This window comes from Octopus bimaculoides, chromosome 2 (genome assembly GCF_001194135.2).
Source record: "Octopus bimaculoides isolate UCB-OBI-ISO-001 chromosome 2, ASM119413v2, whole genome shotgun sequence".
Classification (NCBI taxonomy): Eukaryota; Metazoa; Mollusca; class Cephalopoda; order Octopoda; family Octopodidae; genus Octopus; species Octopus bimaculoides.
The window spans coordinates 25,495,520-25,505,656 of NC_068982.1; the positions used below are offsets into that span (position 1 = coordinate 25,495,520).

General features: G+C 32.3%; 1 long non-coding RNA gene across 1 annotated transcript in view; it reads left to right on the forward strand.

Moving 5' to 3' along the window:
• Positions 1-7,594, forward strand: part of LOC106881011 (uncharacterized) — a 29,313-nt gene extending 21,719 nt beyond the window's left edge. The window contains exons 3-5 of the long non-coding RNA XR_001410804.2: positions 3,094-3,230; positions 3,884-4,035; positions 6,746-7,594. This is a non-coding gene — a long non-coding RNA (uncharacterized LOC106881011). The remainder of the gene's footprint in view (positions 1-3,093; positions 3,231-3,883; positions 4,036-6,745) is intronic.
• The last annotated feature ends 2,543 nt before the right edge of the window (positions 7,595-10,137 follow it).

Here is a 10,137-nt window from a genome sequence, read left to right on the forward strand (position 1 = left end):
TATATATATATATATATATATATATATATGGTGTATATATTTGTGTCAATGTTTGTCTGAATCAGGCATACATCTACTTGGAACTGACAGTAAAGAAATGCTGAGAAAAGCACAAAGAAATCTTGTGCATTTTAAGAGCGGTGATGAGAGCATTTGCCTTGACCAGAAATGTACTGAAAACACAAACGAACAGCATTCTGCATGCATGTCTCTTCTATATAACCGTCATGTCTGCACGCTTAAATACAAGCAAGTCATAGGTTTCTGCAAAGAAAAAAAGGACAACGAGAGGCCATGGCTGAAAAAGAAAATGGAGTGACCCATGCTAGGAATAAGTTTGTGGGACGATATTCGAAACGAGATAATTCTATAACGTCATCTAATGTGAATGTTATTGCCACGTAATACCGAAAGCATAAGTTCCGCCAGATCAGATATGGTCTAAAGGTAAAGACGTGCAGGAAGAGACTACTCAGAAGGCCTCCAAGATGATGGGAAAATAACACAAACTTTTCAGGCTGAAATGGAAAAGATGAGAGCAATCGAACAAATACTTGAGGCGTATCGTGAATAAGAACATCTGATAGTCTGTTCGATAGTGTAATAGAGCAACATCATCCCTCCATTCTTTTACCAGCTGCTATTATACAGAAATTCAGATAAAAACCGTACAATGTTTTCAAACCTACTTATTTAAGTATTGTATTTTTCATGGAAAAATAGATTGCGTATTTATGTATTCATTCCTCGGTTTTATATAATTCTCGGAATTGTCAAATTAAGATCGTAATTAATCCTTACTCATGATCACCTTCAGAATATAAAATGTATTTGATCGATCAGATTGCGTCATTCATATTAGCATTAGAAACAATGCTTACACATTTGAATTAATGGAAAGTTTTACAAATGACAAACAACTTTGTTTTCCATCAATCACCATGAAGAGCAAAAACGTCTACTTAATTTGTATTTAAGACGACGTGCTTTTATTTCGAAAAAAATAATAACATATAATTATGCGCATAGACATTTGTCCTATACTGACATGTGTAATCAATCATAATTTACTGCCATAGGATAAAAGGCCAAGAGGACATAGTGCTATCCTGTAAAGAGGAGGATACGTAGTTCGCATTCTCTTATGATCATCTCAAAATTGCTTTAATTTTTAATGATTCCTTTGGGTAATCTTTTAATAGCTATAATATTGAAACCTAGACTAATGCAATATTCAGTTATCTCACTCCTAAACGACAGTAACTTCTCTTAAATCGTTTTTGTATTTACTTGCTAAATTTAGTTGAAGAAATCATGGATCATAGTCTATTATTTATTCCTTTATTGCCTACAGAGGGCTAAACTTAGAGGGGACAAACAAGGACAGACAAAGGGATTATTAAGTCGATTACATCGACCCCAGTGTGTAACTGGTACTTATTTAATCAACCCCGAAAGGATGAAAGGTAAAGTCCACCTCAGCGGAATTTGAACTCAGAACATAACGGCAGACGAAGTACCGCTAAGCATTTCGCCCGGCGTGCTACCGATTCTGCCAGCTCGCCACCCTTCATAGTCTATTATCAATACTACACTTTCCCATGGATAAGACACTTACTCTCTCGATCTATACATGAACCATTAAAGTAGTGCTAGATAGCAGTCTAATACGTTTTTTGATAATTGTCTCGGATCAAACAGACATTTAAGAAACGCTTGGGCGTGATCGAAAATTTACATAGCTGAAGTAGCGTCTTTCAAATGTGTAACCTATAGTTTGTTAGAAGCAGCGTATTATAGATCTTGAATAGTTTTGGCCTGGAGGTCAAAGGGAAATACATGAGCAATATTTGGTGCATATTATATATACACCAAATATTGCTCAGAAACTTTTCATGATAAGAAATCAAGAAGCATATCCATTGTACTTGCCCTTGAGTAATTATCGGTTATGATTTTATGCTATAGCAATCACTTTATCAATCAATCAAATTCATTTATCAATTTTCATTTATCTAGCCGATGTTATATAACATAAATCAATAAATCTCATTTCCTAATCTAGTGAATATGTGATCAACTACATTATCTTCGAAATAGTACTTCAACTCGTTATAAGTGAGCTTTGATTGTTGTTGTTGTTGTCGCTGTTGCTGCTGCCGCTGTTGTTGGTGTTGTTTAGCCACATGAAAACTCGATTGAGCAGATCTGAAAAAATAACATAAATGTCATCCTCACGTTTTATTTTAACAATAGCTTTGATTACATAAGAAAGGCCTATAACACAGACTAGTTCAAATGTAAAGTAAACACGATTGCAACAATAATGGACCATCATTAAATATCGCTACTAAAAACAACAGCTATATTTCATTTTGTAGTGTAGTAACCAGTAATTTTATTAGAGCACCGTTGTATATAATTAATCTGCAGTTTATCTCTTCGAAAAAATTATGACTTATAGTTTAGTCTTGGGTATTTTTAATATGCTCTTAATATTCTCACAATCACAAAGGCTGGTATGACTAAATAATTTGTTGCATTTATTCTGGTACTTATAGAATATATTATAAACCTTAGAATTATACAATATTGTAGGGCGGCTAACTGGCAAAATCGTTATCTCACTATGCAAAGGCTTAGCAGCATTTCTCAAGTTCGGAGTTCAAATTTTGTCGAGGTCGAATTTGTCTATCATTGATGAAATGAGTACCAGTTAACACTAGGGTGGATTTTATCGACCTTCCCCTCCTCCGAAATTGCTGGCCTTGTGCCAAAACTTGAACCCAGTATTATATCATTTTCTAAATATGTTAGATCAAATTTATACATGTTGCCGATATGAACTCAGGGAATAGTTGTTGGGACTAAATAACATTTATCTTTTAATCAATGATCTACATTTCTAACACTATTTTTACTTTTGTCAACTAAAAAAGTTTTCTAAATTTATTTTGATTCACATTACTTTAAGAACCTGATGAAAAAATGTCAAGAAGATCTCTTTCTTTTTTTTCCTTTTTTTATTTTTTCCACATGATGCGAATAATCTATTGCATAAAACTGAAATTGAAACGTATATTTACATTTCAGAAATGATTGGTCTGAGAATGCGCTACCACTCAAAAGAACTCATCAGAATGAATCAAATCCAGATTTACTCGCTTAGTGAATATAATAAAATCAAACATCATACTGACAACCATGATGAAATAGAGTGTGAAGAAAAGGTCATGGAATATCATTTGAGCTTTGATAATTTATCCATTAAGTCAATATGCAGACAGAAATTTACATTATTTTTCTTCATTAATTTCTGTATTTTTCTTTCTTCATTAATTTGTTTCTTCTTTTCTTTTTTCCTTTTTCTTTTTTTTTGGGGGGGGGGATATTCGTCTATACAAATGGTCTGATGCTAAAAGTTTACCTAATGCTAAACTATTTTCTTAAGAGAAAATGTCTGTTTGTTTAGTCATATGATAATTAGAATCTTTAATATTAATAAGATCAAGCAATCTATATGACGCCAATCAGCAAACACATACACACATACACACATACACACACAGGCATATGAGCATGTGTCCGCTGCTACAAGACATGTAAATCTGAATCCATCTATTTACTGATGCTTTAACATATTTTGTACTAACGCTATCGTATTCTATTTACTTATACACTTTACATTTTTAGAGAAAATTTTAATTTTAATTATATTATGTAATTCTAAAATTTCTGTATGCTTCATGATAACATTTTTGACGTTCATATGATATGCTACTAATATTGCTAAGAATTCTATCTCAATGTATCGCTAGCAAACACGTTGTACATTTCAGAACAGGTTTTATTCATTTTTTATTATATATTTTCTCTTCCACAGGCATACTTATTAAGTTGGACTCTCATAAAACGAACACCTACGTGAAAACTTTTTCAGAAATATCATGGTAATTCTAGACAGGAAATTAGAGAGAAACTAACTGTCACATTTGCTGTGACAGTTTTATCGTCAAAAGTATTGGTTTTAAAATGGTAGGTTTCATTACGAACACAGTAAAAAGAAAAAGAACGACAGAAATATAACTAGGATTAAATATCATTGTGCTATACTTGGCTTTTAGTTTGACAATTTTGACATTTAATTTCTCATTCTACTTCGATTATTGAAGAAGAATCTAATTGGGCATTGTAATTCGTAAGAAAAATTTAAATACCAGATGAACTTTAGTTTTAATTCTGAAAATTCGTTGAAATATGACTGCGGCTGAAAACGTATTATCACCATGAAATAGTTTCATTCTAACTGCGGCAATGATATTGATGATAAGGATGATGACGACAAGAGTGACATTCATCACAGTTATCACTATTATTGACGATGCCATCGCCGTAATCATTAATATTTGTCTGTGACCTTGCGTTTCTGATTTATAGAAGACAAGATACACTAGGATAACAATCTGAAAGAAGTGAGCAAGTGAATATATAGCAAATAACAATTTTAGTCAAATATATATTTATCTTTAGACAGCTTGTTATATAATCTTTTGTATACAAACTTAATTTTACAGTGAAAATTATTCCTCTTCTAGAGGTGTTTGTGGTCGAAAATTCCTTTAATGGCACAGCACCTGACCGATATATTGAGTTCGAAATAAGTGTAGACAGTAAAAACTCCGAATAGGAGGTTGATGATTACGTATTTTAGACTAAAATAGTCTTCGGAGACCTAGGTAACATATTTACACTGATAGAATTAATGATATCCTTTGATGTTTAGAGAATTGCATAAATTAACCCGATCGCTTCACGACTAATCAATTCAATATTCATTGACTGCGACGAGTAGAAACATCCTCATATTCAAATTGACAAACTATCCCGTAGGAGCAGAAAACAAATCATTGCATGCATAATTATTGTTATGCTTTCTTATAAACCATTGCTACGAAACAAAAGTGGCTTCAGTGTAGTGACCGAAACATCAAACATTGTAATAATTGAAATACCTAAACGTGTTTACATTATATATTATTTAAATACAATGACTTTCTTTGGAGTGCGTCCCAAGTTCATTGATAATCGGCGTGAAGAATTTAGTTATGATATATAACAAAAACGAATATTCAAGATTAAGCAATACACTGCTTTTTGAATTATCCAATATACATTTCAATAATTTTCAAATGCTCAACATGAGACGTAGCATATCTTCATTAAGAAACATTTTTTACGGTGCCTGCAAGTATTAGTGATTTTCTGTACTCACACAAATGATATTTTTACTTGTATATTTAACCTGATCAGAGGCAATAAGTTTAAGACCGTCTTGTATGTGACGTGTTGTAGGATGTATAAACTGTAGTAGACTTATTCTTTAATAATATACAAAATTAATTAAAATACCAGCAGCGAAGTCTCTTACTAAAATCATCGGCTTGTCTTCAATAGACCGGAATTCATAGGTATTTCTAGCATTTAAATGCTGTATAAATAGGCTGCGTTCATTAGTAACTCACCTCCTGCCGCTTGTGGACGTGTACGCTATACAACATGAAAAACACTTCTGCTGCTAACGTATCCGAGTCAACTTCCATCCACCTCTCACCGAACCACGCTTCAACCCCGAATCTGCATCGCTACAATGAGACTTGCATAGCCCTAATACCCAACCTTCACACTCCACAAATCTGTCCTACATGCATGTTTGTATACTTTTCATTACACGTTATTTTTTCACCAGCTCTATATTTTCCCACTTTCCTCTCTTTCACTTTCCCTCCCCTTGATTCTAGCGTAACGATGGTCTCCATGATGACTTTACGAAATGTCACCCTCGATTTAATACACAGATCAATCTCAAGGTCGAGTCTAACACTACTGCTGACATCGTCTGCCTTCCTTTCCCACCTATTAATGCCTCTTAGGTTAGTAACATCCTACAAACACTAAGGGAGTGTATACTCTGGTTTTCACAATTAGTTTAGAAATGAAAGAAACTGAAAAATAAATATGCTATGTAATGTTTAATAAATATCTTTCAGAAAAAACGCAAATCTTACAGATACTTTGAGGAAGTCAGAAAATGTTTCATATATGAAAGTGCCAACTAATATAATTAACGTAGTGATCGTAATAAAATTACTTAGTTGAAATTACAACCTTAATAACAAAAGTAATTAGAATTAATGATAATTATCATCGTGTGATCAATGAAAAGAACTCCAGTTTTCAATGTGATTAAAACTAAATAGTTACAGCAGTGTTGAATCCGTCTTGTTTTTGTTTAAGCTCCATAGTTACTAATGCCTCTTGTCGATTTTTGGTAAACGGCTAAGTGTAAGTTAATTATAAGCATAACCTCTTCTAAACTGCGATTTAATGAAATAGTTGTGTGTTGTAATTCTATGGCAGTTTTACGTGTGAATTACTAAAGGTATGTGGTAACTTACTTATTCTTATATTTTATATAATTTTAGAATCGGTTAGCGGAATGTGTCAGCTATTTGTCATTACACACGTTATTCTTATCTCATTTACAAATAAAGCCCCCGCTTAACATTAAACAACTTAGATTTTTTTATTATTTTTGCAATGTATAGATACTTTATGATCATCTTTCAAATATATATATAGGTAAGACGGTAGTTTATGTCTATGTTAATAGTACACAATCTTTTTAATTGTCACTTGGATAAACTTTCGATCAACTATAATGATAACAACTTTTATTATATTTCAGATTTATGCAAGAAGAAAAATACAAAATATTTGAAGCATACTTAAATTTCATCACAACATAACAAGTAGAAAATTGTGAAAAAGTAAAAGACATTTTATACAGATATTAACTCGTAAAGCATTTCTAGATGTCCTACATTGTCTATATTCTTCGTTTTGATATTGTCTTAGTTTTACAAATATGGAAGAGTTTGCGATAGGTTCACGTGATCAATATCTGAAGCAAAGGCTTGAAATATGTTAGAATATATCTCTAAAATTTAGTAGTGCTAACGCTTTGAGAATGCCAAGGTGTGGGTATAAAACCACTTCATTCAAAATGGTTTTAGCTTCAATTCCAGTCTCGAAATTTTAGTGGGAGGCGATTATATTGCAACCTAACTTCAACACTTCAACATCACTATAATACCATACTCTTTAATGTCTTATTGCGGATATGTTTATTGCATATTTAAAAAAAATACAATTCCATGTGCACATTCATTTTAGGCCTTAAACATATTTTCAATTATATATGTTGCTGTGGCTGTTCTGACGAAAACACATGGTTGAATTATCATTAAATTTATTTTTCTGTATTATTTAATCTTTCTTTCCTCACCTTTAAGCATTTGTAATATATAGAACAATATTAGTATTTTATCAACAAATCAACAAAGTTGCCATTCACAATGTGTTTACTGTGTTCTGTGTGTTTACATATCCTTGAAATTTCACGTATTTATGAAGTCTTGTATTGTAGAAAAAAAAACAAAAACTAGTGTCCTCACATGTATAGGAAATTGTTCAGTTAAAAACAAATGGTGAGCTTATGTTCTACACAACAGAAATAAAGATTTCATTCTTTGGATATCGTGTTCTTTTTTATCATATCGTGTTTGTATATTTTACATAAACATCCAGTTGGGATACAGTAAAATATTGAATTTATATAATTGACCAAAGACCACCTATTTGGAAGTAATAGATACCAAACCTCCGGTATGCCTACTAAATGTATTTGCAATGCTAGAAATTAGAAAATTATTTTAAAGTTCTATTTAAAAGTTCTAAATAATCTACATATCTTATGTCACAAATGCGAACAGCCAGCTCTCTGAGTGAAATGTGTTGCTAGTAAGAGAGTGGTTGTATCTTTATTTTTCAATTTCTCCCTTACAACTTTGCCTTCTTTCGATATCTAATCCAGTTGTATTCTTACATATTTGTCTTTCCAGTATTATGTACATATATAAACGTACATATCCTCTGTTTTTATTGTTTTTTCAGATACTTATATTTAAGGAAATAATGTTTGTCCGCTCTAATTTCCAAATCGTTCGACCGAGCTAACTCGGAAATTTCACTAAATAAACTCTTTAGTTTAGAATTGTTTAATGTTTCGAGACCTGCAGTCTCAAACATCGTATCGGTATTTAAAATCGAAGACGTAGCCAGCTCTTGAGGGCTGGCAAATCTCATAAAGAGGAATCAATGAAGAGTGAAATAGTTTGTGTCTAAAAACCGTCGAACTTTGGAACAACCATCTTGCGAACACCATATCAACCAAAACCGTTCGTTGTGTCCATAAAGCTAGATAATACGGGAGAGTTGCAAGCTTTCCAGTTTTATATTAATATAGATGAATATAAAATATAATGGTGTCTGGATTATCAGACATGGTCACTAGCTTAGCTGTACAAGCAAAGTATTTTTCTGTAAATTGAATTATACTTGCTGAAGTACTATGTTAATGTTTAATGTTACTACGAGCCGTACGATGACACTTATCTACTAAATCAAGTAGAAGTGACTATAATCTTATCCGTAAGCCCTAAATAGCTGGCGCTACACCACTATGTGGCATTTGTAAATGATTCTCGGAATTAAAAAAAAAAATTCATTTAAATATGAGTATAAAGATAATTGTTCTTGATTATTTCAACATCATTTAGATATTTCCTCATAAGATATTAAACTGCAATCGCATCATCAATGATACGATTGGCGAGCTGGCAGAAACGTTAGCACGCCGGTCGAAATGCTTAGCGGTATTTCGTCTGTCTTTACGTTCTGAGTTCAAATTCTGCCGAAGTCGACTTCGCCTTTCATCCTTTCGGGATCGATAACTTAAGTACCAGTTACGCACTGGGGTTGATGTAATCGACTTAATCCCTTTGTCTGTCCTTGATTGTCCCCTGTATGTTTAGCCCCTTGTGGGCCATAAAAAAAAACAAGATATTAAACTGCTATTGCAGTTTAATATTGTAAACATATTAATTTTCAAGATCATAATGAAAATTCCTAAAGAAATTATAATTAACGCATGTGCCAATTTGTTTACGGCAAAATTTAGCTACTAAAGAGATTAATTAATTGCGGAGCATTTTCAATGGGGAAATCTATACACATGATTTGATAGATGCTGTCTTTGTCTAAAGTTACCTGGTTTGCTGTCATGTAAAAGATAACAAGATACTCAATAACTTTAGTCCGAATAACATACGCAATCACTCAATCCGATGCTAAAAGAAACCGATATCACATCAATGCACCTGATGTCAGTCGAATTCAATTTATTATTATTATTATTATTATTATTATTATTATTATTATTATTATTATTATTCAGTAGTCTTATTTTTATTGCGTGCTTTCACTTCACTGCCGAGCGCAGCTCTGTTTGCCTTGGGTATGTGCTGTGCTTTGTTGTGATGCTCTGATGGTTACTGTATTAAAAGTGTTTTAAGTAGGACGTGTGCGGTGCTTAGTAGTGCTATTTTCTGTATGTTATATATATTTCTTATCCCAAGTGTTTTTGTTATGTATTTGTGTGAATATTTTTTTATCATACCTAATGCGCCAACTATGATAGGAATCGTTTCTGATTTTAGACTCCACATTCGAGTTACCTCTATTTCTAGGTCTTTGTATATTGAAAGTTCTCCATTTCTTTTAGAGAAACGTTGCCATCTGTTGGTATTGATGCATCCGCGTTGAATATCCAGTGAAAGCTCTAGTATCACTAAATAACTAACTAAAATAACATCCTCAATCGACCACTGGATGCATAAATATCTTCAACAAGAATTCACTTAAATTTCGATTAGAAAGTTTTCAATCTCAAAAACTGATAGACTGAACGTTTCCTACACTCAAGTATCTAACAATGAAATGAATAAGCTGTTATGTCATGCATTCAACTAAATGTTGGACAGTATTTTATTTACAGATTCAACTAATCTTCATATTTACTTAGGTGTAAAAGTGTTTTCAACACACATATACACACGCACGCACACACAAATACACACATGCACACGCATAAACATATATATGTATATATGTATACATATATATGTGTGTGTGTATGTATGTATGTATGTATATATATATATATATATATATATATAT